At 36.4% G+C, this 19,186-nt stretch overlaps 1 protein-coding gene across 1 annotated transcript in view; it reads left to right on the top strand.

The window, feature by feature from the left end:
* BMPR2 (bone morphogenetic protein receptor type 2) overlaps positions 1 to 19,186 on the top strand; it is a 198,159-nt gene that overhangs the window by 89,732 nt on the left and 89,241 nt on the right. The window lies entirely within an intron of this gene.

The following is a 19,186-nucleotide window of genomic DNA, read 5'->3' as shown; positions in this document are numbered from 1 at the left end:
GGATAACAACAACAACAAAAAACATAGGTTACAGAGGGATATTTAGCCGACTCAGTAGAGTATGCAACTCTTTTTTTTAAAAAATATTTTATTTATTTATTTGAGAGAGAGCAAGAGAGAGAGCATGAACAGGGAGGAGGGGCAGAGAGAAGGAGAAGCCGACTCCTCGCTGAGCAGAGAGCCCAATGGGGGACTCGATGCCAGGACTCTGGGATCATGCCCTGAGCTGAAGGCAGATGCTTAACTGACTGAGCCACCCAGGCGCCCGAGCATGCAACTCTTAATCTCAGGGTTGTGAGTTCAAGCCCCATGTTGGTCATAGAGTCTACTTAAAATGAAAAAATAACATAGGTTACAAAGTTTCATTTTTTTAAAGTAAATGATTAGACATCTTCAGTTTAAATGCCATGATAACATATGACCAGTTCTGTATAATGATACTTTTTTGCTGAAAACATTCATTTAGCACATGTATAAAATTGATTTTTTAAAAATTTAAGTGCTTCATTTCCTTGTTTTCTTTGTCAGTGCCTTGTGTTAGAATTTGGCTCTGCCCTATTGTTTCAAACTCTCCTTTTTACTCTTTCTGTATCTTTGAATTTAACAGATATTCAAAGTAGATGCCAGCCAAGACGTAATCATTTCTTTCATCTTCACATTTCTCTTTATTTTAAAAAGTTGCTTTGTTTTATTTGACATGTGTATTTTTTACATTCTTTAAACCAATTTTCTTATTTATTTTGTTTTTCAGTATGTAACTTCCTATAAGTAAACTGTTATTTATAACTATAATTTTCATGTCTGCCAAATCTCTCCAGTATATAAATTGGTTATCACTAAGTTCTAAAAAGCTTTTGTAGAGTTAGGTTGAAAAAGCTGTTTTCTATAATTGTGTACAATTTCTGGAGTTTTACATTAATTGGCCTAACTTCTGTGCTATATCTTGAAGATGGAAAAAGTGTAGGCTGTTCTCAAAATGTTGGACTGAGAAAGTAAGATGTCCTGTTGCCAAAAATAAGGTTATTTTCATACTGTCTCTGCTAGAATTCTTGCTTTTTTTTTTCTTTAAGCGTTTTCCTTTAAGTGAACTCTCTTTGCTTTGTGAAGTTCTAGTTTTTTGGATACTTGTTTATCAAACTTTTTGTCAGCTACCACCTGGCTATTCACATCCAGAATGTTCACACTCCTTCTTTTACCCACTTTCAGTTATTTGGCATACATGTTTATTCAATAGAATTTTACTTAATTCTGTTAAATAAAAATAATGAAAACTACTTATCATGAAAAATAGAACAATATTTAGATTTCCTGGAGGTTGATTCTGCATTTGAAAATTATATGAAATTAAAGAAAAATGCCACAGTGTTTAAATTGTTTGGCATTAGAATCCCCATGCTATTAAGAAAAAGAAAACCAGGGAGTACTTTCCCATTTCTTTCTTCCTTCCTTCTTGCCTTCCCTCCTTCCTTTCTCTCTCTCTTTCTTTTTAAATTACGCTCCATGCCCAAAGTCAGGCTTGAATTTATAACCCTGAGATCAAGAGTCACATGCTCTACTGACTGAGCCAGCCTGGCCCCAAGAGTACTCTTAAACAGGAAGGAAGAAATCCTTGTACTTATATCTTGACAGATATAATTAAAAATTCAGTAAACTTTGATGAATCTCATAAACAATAATGTTTAAATTAAAAAAAAAAGTTTCAGGATTCTATGTACTACCTTTTATGCAGATTTTTTTTTTAAACTAACTGTCTCCAGTGTGGGACTCAGACTCATGACCCCAAGATCAAGAGTCATACGCTCTACTAATTGAGCCGGCCAGGTGCCCCAATTTCATGCAGATTTTAAAGATTTTATTTATTTATTTATTTATTTTAGAGAGAGGGTACATCTGTGCATGCGTGTGTGCATGTACACACATGCACACGCAAGCAGGGGAAAGGCAGGGGGAGGAGAGGACAAGCAGACTCTGCTCTGGGGCTGTCTCAGGGTCCCAGGGCTCAGTCTCACAACCAAGAGATCATGACCTAAGTTGGAACCAAGAGTCCCACACTCAACTGACTGAGCCACTCAGGCACTCCTCATGCAGATTTTAAAAACGCTCTCAAGGGGCACCTGGCTGGCTCAGTTGGTTAGAGCATGTGACTCTTGATCTCGGGGTTATAAATTCGAGCCTCACATTGGGCGTAGAGATTACTTAAAAATAAAATCTTTAATAAGATAAAATTCATGAAAGCACCTTCAAACAATGCCAGATACTGTTTATGGATACATATATATATACAGTAAAAATATAAAGCAATAGATGTAAAGGTTAAACACAAATTTCATGAGTGTGGTTACTTTTCAGGAAACAGGATCAGGGAAGGGTCCAGATAAATTTCCAGGTGTGAATGTAACATTTAGAATATATTCAAAGCTATTTAAACTGAAAATATTATTTGTTATATCTGAATGGTGGGAACTATGGTTAATGTCATACTTTTCTGTGGTTTGGAAATTTTTGGAGAAAAAAAATCAATAGGAAAAATAAAATTAGTATTAAAGAAAGTAAAGAAACAGACATGGTACTTACTACAAAACTGAGTAAGAGTCCTGGAAGAACAACCTCAATAGCTCTCACAGAAGCAGAGGAAAATACAAAAACAATGAAATAGAATATACTGATTTTGGAGACTATGGATTTATAATATTACTGTCATTTCTGAGACAGATAAGACAAAGGAATTAAAACGGTTATCAAAGCATAAATCAGTATTGTTTTCCTATTCTGAAAGAAGACCAAATTTATATTGAAAGGATTCAATGAGTATCAAATATATAATAAAAAGAGAACAGCACTTAGATACAAAATGAATCTATAAGCATTTGTAATTAGTCCACCATTCCCAGGTTGGTGAAAAGGAACTAAAATCAAACTTTGCCTTGGAAATCTGATGCTCATTATGAGCTGTGCTAACAGTTTTGACGCAAAAATGATTCCAGGATAAAGGGGAAGCAAGAAAATAGGAGTTTTAAACTAGAAGCGGCAGTTCATTTGACAGAATAAGAATTGACTTGATTCAGTTGATTACCTAATGGTAAAGAAAATAAAAAATCACGTTTTTACATTCTCTTAGTTATTTGACAAACATATTCACATAATTTGAATTAGTTATGTATATTACTTTTTTTCCTATCTCCTTAAGGGTCAGGAATCACATAATAAATTTCCTTAGTACCTCCCTACGGTGGGGGTGAGGTAGCATTTTGGAGAGGATCGTTCTTTTACCAGGAAAGCTATTTTGCATATTGCAGAATATTTAGTACCGCTGGCCACTGGACTTAAAGCGTAATGAAGACGCCTCAGTCATTGTGACAACCCAAACAAAACAAACAAACAAAATACAGTCCTACGTTGGTAATATTGTGGGTGGGTTCCAGACCACCGCAATAAAGTGAACATCACAATAAAGTGAGTCAAATGAATTTCTTGATTTCCAGTGCCTATAAATTATGTTTATGCTATATTGTAGTCTATTAAGTATGCAATAGCATTACATCTAAAAAATAATGCTCATACCATAATTTAAATATATTTTATTGCTAAAATATACTGATCCTCCTCTGAGCTTTCAGTGAATCATAATCTTTTTGCTGATGGAGGGTCTTGCCTTGGTGTTGATGGCTGCTGACTGATCAGGGTGGTGGTTGCTGAAGGTTGGATGGCTGTGTCATTTTCTTAAAATAAGACAACAATGACGTTTGCCTCATCAGTTAACTTCCTTTCAAGGACAATTTCTTTGTAGCATATGATACTGTTTGGTAGCATTTTAATCCACAGTAGAAGTCTTTCAAAAATGGAATTAATCCTCTCAAACCTTGCCACTCCTTATCAGCTAAGTTTATGTGATGTTCTAAATCTTTTGTTGTCATTTCAATAATCTTCACAGTGTCTTCATCAGGAGCAGATCTATCTTAAGAAACCACTTTCTTTGATCATCTGTAAAAAGCAGTTCCTCATCTGTGCAAGTTTTATCATGTGATTGTAGCAATTTAGTCACATCTTCAGACTCTACTTCTAATTCTAGTTCTCTTGCATTTTTCACCACATTTGCTGTTACTTCTTCCATTGAGGTCTTGAACTACTCAAAGTTGTCCATGAGAGTTGGAATCAACATCTTCCAAACTCTTATTCGTTTCGATATTTTGACCTCTTCCCATGAATCATGAATGTTCTTAATGGCGTCTTGAATGGTGAATCCTTTCCAGAAGATTTTTAATTTACTTTGCCCAAATCCATCAGAAGAATCACTCTTTATGGCAGCTACAGCCATACAAAATGTATTTCTTAAATAAAAAGACTTGAAAGTCAAAATGATTCCTGCATTTATGGGCTACAAATGGATTGTGTGAATTGTGTGAATTAGCAGGCATGAAAGCAACAGTAATCTCTTTGTTCATCTCCATCAGAAGTCTTGGGTGACCAAGTGTATTGTCAATGAGCAGTAATATTTGGGATGGAGTTTTTTTTTTTTCTGATCAGTAGCTATCAACAATGGGCTTAAAATATTCAGTAAACCATATTGTAAACAGATGTGCTGTCATCCAGATTGTTCCTTTTATAGTACAAGCAGAGTAGATTTAGCATATTTCTTAGGGGCTGTAGGATTTTTGGATTGGTCAGTGAGCATTGGCTTCACCTTGGTTACCATTTGCATTAATTCCTAACGAGAGAGTCAGCCCGTGCTTTGAAGCTTTGAAGCTAGGCATGGACTTCTCTCTAGCTATGAAAGTCCTAGATGGCATCTTTTTCCTATATGAGACTGTGTTGTCTACATTGAAAATTTGTTGTCTAGTATTACCACTTTCATTAATTATTTTGGCTAGATCTTCTGGATAACTTGATGCAGCTTCTACATCAGTATTTGCTTCATCTTGTGCTTTTATGTTACAGAAATGGCTTCTTCCCTTAAACCTCGTGAACCAACCTCTGCTAGTTTCGAGCTTTTCCTCTGTAGTGTCTTCACCTCTCTCAGTCTTCTTTGAATTGAAGAGAGTGAGGTCCTTGTTCTGCGTTAGGCTTTGACTTAAGGGAGTGTTGACCTGGTTTGATCTTCTATCCAGACCACTAAAACGTTCTCTGTATCAGCAATAAGGGTATTTGGTTTTCTTATCATTCATGTGTTCACTGGAGTAGCACTTTTAATTTCCTTCAAGAACTTTTCCTTTGCATTCACAACTTGGCTAACTGGCGTAAGTGGCTTAGCTTTTAGCCTATCTAGGCTCTAGGCACACCTTCCTCACTAAGCTTAAACATTTCTAGCTTTTGATTGAAAGTGGGAGATGTATGACTTCTTTTCACTTGATCACATAGAGGCCATTGTAGGGTTATTAATTGGCCTAATTTCAGTATTGTTGTGTCACAGAGAATAGGGAGGCCCAAGGAGAGGGAAAAAGATGGGGAACTGCTGTTCATTGGAACAGTCAGAACACACACAACATTTGTCAAGTAAGTTCTATATGGTTGTAGTTTGTGGCAACCCAAAGCAATTACAATAGTAAAAAACAAAGATCACTATTCAAAGTTCACCATAATGACCATCATAATAATAAAAAAGTTTGAAATATTGTGAGAATTATCAAAATGTGATACAGAGACATAAAATGAACAAATGCTGTTGGAAAAATGGTGCTGATAAACTTGCTTGATGTGGGGTTGCCATAAACCTTAAATTTGTCAAAAACTAAGTATCTAGGAAGCTCAATGAAACAAGGTATGTCTGTATCACTTCCACACATTTTCAGTTGACCCTTCTGGACAAGTGGTCCCATCTAAATTAGGAATTGCTGTTCATCTACTGATTTGTACTCAGGGTGTCAACTGACATGTACCAATCAAAATACAAAGGGTAGCTGTCTAAATCTTTTTAATAATGTAAATTATTGCAGTAATTCCATCTTTTACCTAGTTTTTCATCATGCCTCTTCATCACCCCCATATAATTTTTTTTAAAAGAGATTTTAATAGAGTAGTTTCAGGTTCACTGCAAAATCGAGTGGAAAGTACAGAGAGTGTTCTCATCTAGCCCCTGCCCAGATGTGCCACCTCCACTATCAAAATCAAGTTGAGGACATTTCCCTCCATTCCTAGTTTGCTGAGAGTTTTCATCATGAATGGATATTGGATTTTTTCGAGTGCTCTTTCTGCATCTGTTGATTTGATTGTGTGATTTTTCTTTTTAGCCTGTTGATGTGTGATAGATTACATTAATTGATTTTCAGATATAGAACCAGCTTTGCCCACCTGGACTACATCGCCCTATACATTTTTTTCCCCAAATGCTCAACTATAGATAGGCCTTGTGATTTTTTAGTCATAGCAATTCTATGTTCAAAGCTCCTTTGCATTGGTTTTATTTTAAAAGATTTATTTATTTATTTATTTGGGAAAGAGAGCATGAGTGAGCACAAGCAGGGGGAGGGGCAGAGGGAGAAGCAGACTCCCCGCTGAGCAGGGAGCCTGCCTTGGGGCTAGATCCCAGGATCCCGGGATCATGCATGACCTGAGCAGAATGCAGATGCTTAACTGACTGAGCCATCCAGATGCCTCTATGCATTGTTTTAACTTAAACATTTCATATTTAAGATGAAGAGATTGAACTATTAAGTTTGTCTTAGTGCTCTATTTCTATGATTCATGTCTAGAATATTTAGGCTGTTATTGCCAAAAAGCCCAGCATTTTAAAATTTTTATTGTGAAATATTTCAAACACACACTCAGAGACAGACATTGAAGACCAAGATTTAGCAGATAGTACATTTTGTCATATTTGTACTTGATGTACTTAAAAAATGTATGTGTGCACGTATTAAGTTAGTTAAAACTCCACTCTGTAATTATATTTCCTTTACTCCTTACCAGAACTGATCACTCTCCTGAAGTTAGTATGAATCCTTTAAAAAGAAAAATTATACCTACAGTTTTAGTACATAATATATGCATCCATAAACAATCTACATTATTATTTTGGGTTATTTTACTTTATATAAATGATACCATACTGCATAATGTTTTCAAAAACCATTTTTAAGAAGTTACATGGAGATGGGGTGCTTGGGTAGCTCAGTTGGTTTGAGGATCCGACTCTTGGTTTCAGCTCAGGTCATGATCTCAGGGTCCTGGGATCAAGCCCAGTGTCAGACTCTGTGCTCAGCAGGGAGTCTGCTTGACGATTCTCTCCCTCTCTCTGTACCCCTCCCCCCACTCGTACTCACTCTCTCTCTCTAAAATAAATAAATCTTTAAAAAGTTACATGGAGAGTAAGATAGTAAGATTAATAGTTATTTCCATATTTTGCATTAATTGAATTACACAAATATCCTCCCACCATCGAATTAGGATATGAAAATCTTTGGGGGGTTACAAATTAAGAAACTGAGCAAGTTGGGAAATTGGGATTTGAATTCTGGTTCACCCAACTCTCAAGCCCATGTCTTATCCTATACCAGGCTGCTTACATTCCATTCCTTGATAAATGCCAGGATTGAAGGACTACTGCAACTTCTCAGGTATTTGCCTTAATTTGGGGCATTGTTCAAAGCAATAAAGAACAGACGTCTCCTTTTTAACATCAGAAAATTTTGTAACATCCGCTTTTCAGAATCTGTTGATTTAGAAAATATGTAATGATAAACTTTGGAAGGATGCCTAAGTAAATTAGTTAAGAATAGTGGTTTCCTGGGGTGCCTGGGTGGCTCAGTCGTTAAGTGTCCGGCTTTGGCTCAGGTCATGATCCCAGGATTCTGGGATCAAGCCCCGCATCGGGCTCCCTGCTCAGCAGGAAGCCTGCTTCTCCCTCTCCCACTCCCCCTGCTTGTGTTCCCTCTCTCACTGTGTCTCTCTCTGTCAAATAAATAAATAAAATATAAAAAAAAAAAAGAATAGTGGTTTCCTGAGGTGGGAGGAGGGTAATAGTCGAATAGACAAATGGGAACAAAAATATGAGTGAAACTTTTCACTATATGTCTTTATATTTCTGTATTTTAAATCATATCAAACATTGCCTGCTCAAAAAAGGCTTTAGAGAGAAAAAAGAAATATGTAATCGCAGAATTTACCCATACTTTAAAATGGTATTTGTTACTCATAATGGCATCTAGTGAGTTTGCAAATCAGTAATGCCTGTATCTGTGGACATACTCCTTCAGTTCACGGATGGTGCTTGATAAACAGGTGCACCTGTTGCAGACTTAGTGGAACAATTCTGGAGTACCTACATGTTTGAAATCTAGCAGGTTGGTAACTGTGGTTCTAGGCCCATCTAGAATCAAACTTATTTAATGATTCTTATCATTTACTGAATTTGACATGATATGAAAAGCACTTTACTGAGAAATGAATTGTGACCATAATTTTATCAAAATAACAAAATAATTGAAGGGTAATTTTTCCAGTTACTATTTTACGGTGCAACAGCAGGGCTGTTTTGAAAACATGTGTTTCTTTGGGCATTTTACCTTTTTTATTCTTAAATACTTTGCTAGGTAAAAAATTGACACTTGAAAATACTTTTTAACCAAATATCTGTCAAAACATTACTATAAGTAGAATATGATCATTAAAATTTAAGAAGAAAAAGAGCCCTTATTAACATTTTAGATCCTTTTAATTTTTTTGATAAATTGTTTTTAAAATTCATTACAGAAATAATGCATGGTCTTCATTATAGAAAAAGAATTCAAAAGGGCAGAGAACTAAAAAGAACATTCAGTTCTCTCCATTCAGAGATGATCACTGCTTATACCTTTGATTTTTGCTATTGTAAACAGTTTAAAATAAAACAAATTGAATGAAAATAATTATAAATTCAAAAGAAAAGTAGTTAAAATAAAAATCTAAATTTCACCTGAAACTAATATTACACTGTATCTTAAGTAACCAGAATTTATTTATTTATTTATTTAAAAAAGATTTTATTTATTTATTTGACAGAGAGTAAGAGAGCACAAGCAGGGGAAGCAGCAGGCAGAGGGAGAGGGAGAAGCAGGGTCCCCATTGAACAGAGAGCCGGATGAGGGGCTTGATCCCAGGACTCTGGGATCATGACCTGAGCCGAAGGCAGCCGCTTAACCGACTGAGCCACTCAGGCGCCCCTAACTAACAGGAATTTAAATAAAAACTTTAAACTACTAAAAAAAAATAAATAAAATTATGAAATAATAAAAAGAAATCTAAATTTTTCTGATAAGTTAGCCTAATACTTATTTGGCAGACATTCTGGAATCAGACAAACATGGGTTTGAATTTTTACTCTGATACTTAACACCTGGGTGATTTGGGTTAATTTACTTATCCCTCTGTATGTCTTAGTATCCTTCTTTGTAAAATTGAAATGATAATGCACATCTAATAGGATTATTGGGAGGATCACCAAGATTCCAACTGTAATCTCCATTTAACAGTTAAATGTATGTTTTTATTTCTCAAGAACAGATGTTTGTTATAATTTAAGGAGGTTAGTTTGTTTTTTAGAAGGATGAAATTTTTGGTCAAAGCTACAGGAGGATTTCTACTTAGCCAGTTTTATATTTTGAAATACAATAACTATCAAGTTAGAATTGATTTTGACATTCAAGGATTTTCATTGGCTAGATTTTTAAATTTTTTTTAACCTTGCCTTGCCAATCTTTAGGCAGGAATTGATTAAAAGTGGTAGACAAGGGCGCCTGGGGGGCTTAGTTGGTTAAGCAGATGCTTAACCTGAGCCTTTGGCTCAGGTTATGATCCCAGGGTCCTGGGAATGAGCCCCATGTAGGGCTCCCTGCTCAGCAGGGAGCCTGGTTTTCCCTCTCTGCCTGTCACTTCCTTTGCTTGTGCTCTCTCTCTCTCTCTCTCAAATAAAGAAATAAAATCTTAAAAAAAAAAAAAAGAAAGTGGTAGACAAATCTTCATTGTTTCATTATAACTGTTCCTATTGATCTGGCTAGAGAGGCAGATGAGGAAAAATGACAGTTCTTCTTCCATTGGAAATAAAGCAGTTGTACATTTTAATGGCTGATGAGGGCAGAATTGGTTGAATATAAGCTAGAAACTGGCATTCATGGTGGTATTCTTTTTGACTTCTGGTATAGCCATAGAAGTTTTTAAGTTTGGGATACATGACATTGATGTCCTTTACAGCCACTGTCTTAGAAATATATTCAGTATTACTATCTTGGAAGTATTGAATATGAGCCCAGCTAATTTTCAGAACTAAATTTCATTTGAGTTGAAGGGAACACACAAAAATCCTCTTTAGTCTGACATAAGTAAATGGATAGATATAAACACAATGCAGGGTCAGGTGTTCTGGTGATTAGATTTACTTTGTAGACATGACTTTTGAAGAGTGAGCCTGGTTTATGTTAAGAAGAATGTTTTATAGGAGATTTTTCTTTATATGCTCCAGGTTTTACTTTTGTGATACTTAGGGCTTGTATAATGGAATTAAATATTTGTATGATTGCATCTCTCTGAGGAAATTGACATGCTGAATATTTGTGGTTATAAGAAAAACGTTGATGTGAGGAAGAGATAAAAGAGATAAATGGAGTGTGAGAAGGATAATGTATATGGTTTGATGTTTTGGTCTGTTACCTATCACTGAACATTACAAAATTAAAGATGTTTTAAAATGCATGTAATTCTGCAGTGAGTGAATGGAACAAGAACTTAGTATTGATTGCATTTATTTTTTACTCCTGTAAATTATGGGTAAACCAATAAAAGTTATCCTAAGTATAAAATCTGAATTTTCCTCAAATGAACTATTGATAGTTAAATCTTTGATGTGCTATAAATTAATATTCTGCCATCAGTAAGTTAGATCATTCGGTCACCTTTTAGATATGATTTGAGATGTGTGGCCAGAAGAACTGTCCCCATCCTCTCTCATCCTTAATGTGGCTGGTCACAAGAATCCTCACCCTCCTCTCACATCCTTGAAAATCATCCATACCAAGTTACTTTGTTCCTGAATTTTCTTCATTAGAAATTTCTTTTTGAGATAAAGCATTGCATTTCTCAACAGTCCCTCTTTAAAAAAATTAATAAACTTTATTTTTGAGAGCAGTCTTAGGTACACAGGAAAATGAAGTAGAAAGTACAGAGTTCCCATATATCCCCATCCCTACACAGGCAGAGCTGCCTCACTATTGATATCCTGCACCTGTGTGATACATTTGTTGGAACTGATGAACCTACAAATACCCATCATCATCACTCAGAGTCCACAGTTTACTCTTAGGTTCATTCTTGGTATCATACATTCTGTGCACAAATATATAATGACATTGTCCGCCATTGTAGTATCATACAGAAGAGTTGCACTGCCCTAAAAATCCTCTGCTGTGCACATTCATCCCTCTCTTCTCCCAGCTCCTGGCAGCCACTGATCTTTTTATTGTCTCCATAGTTTTGCCTTTTCCAGGATGTCATATATTTGGAATCATACAATATGTAGCTTTTTCAGATTGGCTTCTTTCACTTTCCAGTTTCCTCCGTGTCTTTGTTTATCCATTCTTCAGTTGAGGGACATTTGGGTTATAAATAATTTTGGGAGACTGCAAATAAAGTCACTCCAAGCATTTAGATAAAAGTTTTTGTGTGAACATAGTTTTTATTACATTTAGGTCAATACCTAGGAGTGGGATTACTGAGTTAAATGTTAAGTTAAACTTATAAGAAACTATCAAACCATTTTCCACAGTGGCTGTACCATTTTGCATTTTCATCAGAAGTGTTTTCCCACCTGTGTCAGTATCCTTGGCCGTACTCGGTATTGTCAAGGGTTTATTGTTTTGTTTTATTTTTAACTTTTAGTCATTCTAATAGATGTGTAGTACTATTTTGTTGTAGTTTTAATTTGCATATTTTAATGTGAAAACCTATTTGTCAAAGGCCTTTTTATTTTTATGTCGGGGAAAGGAAATAGAGATAAAGATAGGAAAAGCTGGCCAGCAGAGGCTCCCACATTAAAGGGCCCTGGGTGTCCAGGGAAAGAGGGCATACTTTGCCTGTTGACCTTATTACAAAGGACTAGTCTTTGTTTAAACAACAACAAAAACACCCCATAACTGGAGTCTCTCATTTCAGATATTTAATGCCATAATTAGCTGATATTTATTTTGCCACATTTTACTTGGTTTATATGTAAGGAATACTGCTTGAATGACTCTCTAAACCAAGATTTTGTAGTACAAGCCAGTTTCTGCCAGTACTAGAAGTACTTGGTCAGAGGAAGTTAGGGAATTTGAATGCTTTGTAAGCTTTTAATGAACAAATATATATGATGGGGCATAATGTATTCTCTTGGTAGAGCACATGGTCTTAATGTCAAAGTTCCTTTTTGTAGACACCATACTTTCTCTTCCTAGAATATTATTCTTGTTTTACTTTAAATAAACAAGATTCCTTTTAAAATTGAACATGTACACAAATGTTCATAGCAGTTTTATTTCTGAGAGCCAAAAGCTGGAAACTACCCAGATAACCTTTTTAAAGGGTAAAAAGTTAGATTGTGGTACATCCATACTATGGAATACTACTCCATAAAAAGTAATGAACTATTGGGCACCTGGGTGGCTCAGTTGTTAAGCGTCTGTCTTCGGCTCAGGTCATGATCTCAGGGTCCTGGGATCGAGCCCCACATTGGGCTTCCTGCTCAGCGGGGAGCCTGCTTCTCCCTCTCCCACTCCCCCCTGCTTGTGTTCCCTCTCTCGCTATGTCTCTCTCTGTCAAATAAATAAAAATAAAATCTTAAAAATAAATAAATAAAAATAAATAGTAATGAACTCTTGATACTGCAACAATGGAATGAACCTCAAGGAAAATTTGCTCAGTGAAAAAAGCCAATCTCAAAAGGATGTGTATTACATGATTCTGTTTATATAACAGTTGAGAAATAGCATAATTATCAAACTAGAGAATAGACTAGTGGTTGCTATATTTTAGGAATGAAGACAAACAGATGGTGATTATAAATGGTTAAGATGAGGGAGTTTTGTGATAGTACAGTTGAGTATTTTTATTTTTATTTATTATTTTTTAAGGTTTTATTTATTCATTTGTCAAAGAGAGAGAGAGAGCACAAGCAGAGGAAATGGCAGGCAGGGGGAGAAGCAGGCTCCCTGCTGAGTGAGGAGCCCAATGCAGGACTCGATCCTAGAATCCTGGGATCATGACCTGAGCCAAAGGCAGAAGCTTAACTGACTGAGCCATCCAGGTGCCCCTTGATTTTTTTTTTTTTTTAAGATTTTAGGGATGCCTGGGTGGCTCAGTTGGTTAGGCAGCTGCCTTCGGCTCAGGTTGTGATCCTGGGGTCCTGGGATTGAGTCCCATATCTGGCTCCTTGGTCAGCGGGGAGCCTGCTTCTCCCTCTGCCTGCCACTCCCCCTGCTTGTGCACGCGCTCTCTCTCTCTGACAAATAAATAAAATTTTAAAAATCTAAAAAAAAAAAGAATTAAAAAAATTAAGATTTTATTTATTTGACAGAGAGCACAAGCGGGGGAACGGCAGGCAAGAGGCAGAGGGAGAAGCAGATTCCCCGCCAAGCAGGGAGCCCAGTGTGGTGGCTCAATCCCAGGACCTGAGCTGAAGGCAGACACCTAATTGAGCCACCCAGGTGCCCCAAGTATTTCAATTTTTTTAAAAAAGATTTTATTTATTTATTCATGAGAGACAGAGAGAGAGAGAGGGAGGCAGAGAGAGGGAGAAGCAGGCAGGGAGCCCGATGTGGGGCTTGATCCCAGGACCCTGAGATCATGACCTGAGCCGAAGGCAGATGCCTAACTGACTGAGCCACCCAGGAGCCCCTCTGAGTATTTTGATTTTGATAGAATGTAACAGAATTGCATAGATTTGCAGTCATATACACAGATTATTGCATGTATAACTGGTGAAATCTGAATAAGCTGTATGAATTGTCCTAATGTCAATTTCCTGACTTTGGTATTGTGTGGTTATTGTGTGGAATGTTTGCACTGAGGAGAGAGGCATTAGACTTCACTCTGCATTTCTTTCCAACTACCTATGAGTCTATAATTATTTCAAAATAAAAATTTTCAATCTAAAAGTAATTGATTCAAATACAATACTCTTGTTTTTGAAATGTGTAATAATACATGGATATATTTTCATTAAAATTCAAATAATATAAGAGTATTTGGTAAAAAGGGAAAAGGGCAAATCGTTAATATTTTCAGAGTAGTTGTTTTTTTTTCCTTTCTCTCTTCCCCTCGTAAAAATAGAGAAGTATAATGATGTTGCTGATTTATATCTGTAATGATAGTTAACTGATCCAGACATGATGAAACTATGCCATACCTTTACACCCTACTTTGTTTGTAGTGCTGTATCATGGAGTGGGAAATTCAAGAGAGCTTAGTATTCCAGACATACTGTATCTGTTCCCGAAATTAAATGCTGCATAGGATTAGCAAATATTGATCCAGGAAGCATATGTAAACAAAATGATGATTTTATTCTCAGTAATTTGGATGTATACGAGGGGGGAAATAATATAATATTGTTTTTACACTCATACTATTTTTATAGCTTCATTTATTATAGAGTGGTAGAAGGACTAGATGATTATTGCCTAGATTTTGTAAAACTGTCTATCTTAATACTATTGGGGATTTGTGCCATACAAAATGAGTTAAATAAACCTGATCTTGCTCTAGGAACAAATGAAGTTCACTTCCAGCTTCATGTGGGAGATATGCATGTAAACAGATAAAATATAATCCTAAAGTAGTTAAGAGTAAAGAGCTTTGGGAGTGAAGTCTGCATGAAGAGCAAGAAAAAATGACATTCTGGATATCGGGAACATATGTGTAAATGTCAGCAGAGGTCTTTCCATGTTAGTGGGAACTGAGAGTGGAGGAGTGGGATCAATGGCAAGAGGTAGATTGTCCCAGGACTGACTTACTCATGAGGCACAGGAGGCATAGGGCTGGGCATAGGGCCCACAGTATTTCTGGAGACCACTGGTGATTTCTTTTAAAATCAGAAGGAAATAATGAACTTTTAGATTGAAGAAAATGTTTTAGTGTCTGACATTAATAGATTTTCTTTATGCCAATGCAGTTACAAAATATAATTTTAAATATTATTATTTTTTTTAAAGATTTTTATTTATTTATTTGACAGAGAAACACAGCCAGAGAGGGAACACAAGCAGGGGGAGTGGGGGAGGGAGAAGCAGGCTTCCTGCCAAGCAGGGAGCCCTATGTGGGGCTCAATCCCAGGACCTTGAGATCATGACCTGAGATGAAGGCAGACGCTTAACCGACTGAGCCACCCAGGTGCCCCTTAAATATTTTTTTTTTATAGAGGAAGGGGCCCATGAGAAAAAAAAGTTCCTAGTGCCCACAGAAGTGATCATGATTTGTTGGTTCTTGATTATGAAGGATCTTACATACTAACTGAAGAGTTTGGATTTAATTCTAGAACGTTAGGGACCTAACAGATTTTAAGCATAATCAGTTCTGTCTTTTATGAAGATACCTCTGTCAGCAATTTGTATAAGACTATTTCTGGTTTAATGTAGTTACATTAAATCATAATTGTTTTAGTGATTATTATAACCAAATATCACCTGTTTAAAATGAGAACAATTTTTAAAAATGTTTATTTATTTATTTGAGAGAGAGAGAGAGAGAAAATGAGTAGTGGGGGGAGGCAGGGGTGGGGGCAGAGGGAGAGAAGCAGACTCTGCTGACTGAGGAGCCTGTTGCAGGGCTTTATCTCACAACCCTGAGATCATGACCTGAGCCAGAATCAGGAGTTGGAAGCTTAACAGCTGAGCCACCCAGATGCCCCAAGGAGAACAATTTTTTTAAAGACTCATGTCTAATTACTGTACCTGGTTAAGGACGTCCCTTAAAAGACATTGACCATAATGACCATACTTGACTGATCAAAATTTGTCTAGCTGTTACAAGTTTAGAATACCTACACGTAAATGATCAGGTCTCTGTATGTAATCTGTGACAATATAATCCTAGGTTGTACTATTTCTCATTGTAATATTGCTTTATCCCTGTTTTTTCTACATTATTTGTGAAGAATTCCTAGCTTTATACACAGATATTGCTGAGACTGATCTCAACAAATAGCATTTTTTAAAAAAGATTTTATCTATTTATTTGTCAGAGAGAGAGAGAGCACAAGCAGGGGGAGTGGCAGGCAGAGGGAGAAGCAGGCTCCCTGTGGAGCAGGGAGCCCAATGTGGGACTCTGTTCCAGAACCCCGGGATCATGACCTGAGCTGAAGGGAGATGGTTAACCAACTGAGCCACCCAGGTGTCCCTCAACAAATAGCATTTTTACAAAGATTTATTTATATATACTTCTTTTTATTTATTTATTTATTTTTTAAAAATTCAATTAATGAACATATAATGTATTATTAGTTTCAGAGGTAAAGATCAGTGATTCATCAGTCTTATATAATACCCAGTGTACATTATATCATGTGTCCTCCTTAGTGTCCATCACCCAGTTACCCCATCCTTCCATACCCCCTCCCCTCCAGCAACCCTCAGTTTCAACAACTGCAAATACTGTTTTATAAAATTTTTCTTTGTTTTGACAAGGGCAGTTTAGTTAGAATTCTTGCTAGTACACCTTTATATTGTTTAAAAATTTGCTGATTCATAATCTGAAATACTCTTAAAATAGGAAATTGTAATTGGTCTATACTAATGCCACTGTCATGAAATAATTCCTAATAAGTAGTCCGGTGTTATTTTCAGAAAAAATTATGTAGTAAAAACTCAGGGATATTTAAGATATGATTCATTTCCCTCTAATTTGTACCATTATTGTTTTGACATTCAATTCAGCTTAGTTAGTAGGGGTGGGGTATGAAGAGGGAGACCTAGGGGATGTTAGATTTGTTTGTTTTTTTGTCTTTTTCTATAAGGAGAACTTTAGATTTCAGTCATCAAATTATTTAATAACGGCACTAAAAATTTACACATGAAAAAAAATTTACACATGTTCATGCCTTTAACTACTTTTCAATTGTAAAGGATGTCCAAGAAGAGCAAAAAGTTTTGTTTTAACATCTTTTTTTTTCACGAGGTAGACCTTTTTTTTTTTAAGATTTTATTTATTTATTTGACAGAGAGAGACACAGTGAGGGAGGGAACACAAGCAGGGGGAGTGGGAGAGGGAGAAGCAGGCTTCCCACCGAGCAGAGAGCCCGATGTGGGGCTCGATCCCAGGACCCTGGGATCATGACCTGAGCTGAAGGCAGACGCTTAACGACTGAGCCCCCAGGTGCCCTATACCCTTTCTTTTTCTTTTTAAAGTAAATAAGGCAGTTTTGGGGCGCCTGGGTGGCTTAGTCGCCCTATACCTTTTCTTTTTCTTATTAAAGTAAATAAGGCAGTTTTGGGGCACCTGGGTGGTTCAATCGCCCTATACCTTTTCTTTTTCTTTTTAAAGTAAGTAAGGCAGTTTGAGGGCACCTGGGTGGCTCAGTCGTTAAGTGTCTGCCTTCGGCTCAGGTCATGGTCCGAGGGTCCTGGGATTGAGCCCCATACTGGGCTCTCTGCTTGGTGGGAAGCCTGTTTCTCCCTCTCCCATTCCCCCTGCTTGTGTTCCCTCTCACTATGTTTCTCTCTGATAAATAAATAAAATCTTCAAGAAAAAAAAGTAAGGCAGTTTTATTTATGATTTCTTTACTTGCGGGTACAGTTAATCTCTATTCATTAACTCAATATTCAATACAAAATTCTAGTAAAAATAATAGGAGAGGAGGGGAAAATGATATCTTGGTCATGGAAAACTAGAGTTACTGAGTTCATAAATTGTGACCTTTTTAACAATCAAGACAAAAATGGAAATAGAGTGGATTGTGTAACTTCAATATGTGGTAGTAGGTAAGGAACACTTAACCCAAGTCAAAAAAAAAGGGGGGGGGGTGGTGGCCCTGGCTGACTCATTTGGAAGAACATGCAACTTTTGATCTTGGGGTTTTGAGTTTGAGTCCCATGTTGGGTGTAGAGATTACTAAAAAATAATAAACTTAAGATGGGATGGGACAGGAAATATAAATTATGCCTTATAGATATGCTTTTTTATATCTCTATTACAGAGTTTTTATTTGTAGTATCAGTCATTTAACTATGAATCTTTTTGTTGTATCTGCTTTGTTATGTAGACATATATTTGATTTTAATCTTTATGATCACTTGGTAAAGTTTGCAAATTAGGATGATCTAAGGAAATAGGGATATTAAATATGTAAGATAATCTAGTAAATATAATTAAACTTGTCATTAAATGAATTTGAATAGGTGGCTGGCTACATGTTGCAGAAATATAGTTGAATCAAAATTAGGCTGATGTCATAGAATTAGTTTTTATAAATAGACTGTACTATGTTTTTTGGCTAGTTTTTTGTGTTTTTTTTTAAGATTTTATTTATTTGACAGAGAGAGAGCGAGAGAGAGAGGGAGAGCGGGAACACAAGCAGGGGGAGTGGGAGAGGGAGAAGAGGGCTTCCTGCTGACCAGGGAGCCCGATGCGGGGCTCGATCCCAGGTCCCCAGAATCATGACCTGAGCCAAAGGCAGATGCTTAGCGATTGAGCCACCCAGGTGCCCGTATTTAGTTGATACTAGTAGTATATTATACAAGACTGCCTGAAATGGTTTTAAATATGGAAATCAAGTTACATTTATTTTTTAGTAATTATTCTCTGTGAGTACTGAATTTAATAATTACTCTCTGTCTCCAAACAGACCATGTAAGATGCTTGAAGGATAGAACTCTATATTACCTACTTGTGAATACCCTACTTGCCTAGCCCCATACTTTGAAGGTGCTTTCTCTTGTAATAAATATGGCAGGTCTATGTGTCTAAATGGACTTGGGCATATAGTTCTTGGCTCTTTCATTTCTTCCTCAGAGTTTGGTCCTTAGTTCTTTAGGTTCAGAAACATTATTTTCATAGGTCATTTCCAGTGCTAAGGTGCTAGTGAATTAAGCCATACTAGATAGGATACACACCCAAAATGAATAAATAAATCAGAAGCCCAAGAGGAATAAATATATTGGCCATATATAAATACATATTTAATGTATTAGACTGTTACTCTAGCTAGTCAAACCTTAGGAAAGTCGACTTTAAGAAACCAAATAAAGATCAGTTG

The sequence above is a fragment of the Eumetopias jubatus genome, unplaced genomic scaffold, assembly GCF_037043125.1.
Source record: "Eumetopias jubatus isolate StellerSeaLion01/CBP00866 unplaced genomic scaffold, mEumJub1_p1.0 scaffold_3, whole genome shotgun sequence".
NCBI lineage: Eukaryota > Metazoa > Chordata > Mammalia > Carnivora > Otariidae > Eumetopias > Eumetopias jubatus.
Note: the sequence above shows the minus strand (reverse complement) of the source record. Positions and strands in the feature narration are given on the sequence as shown.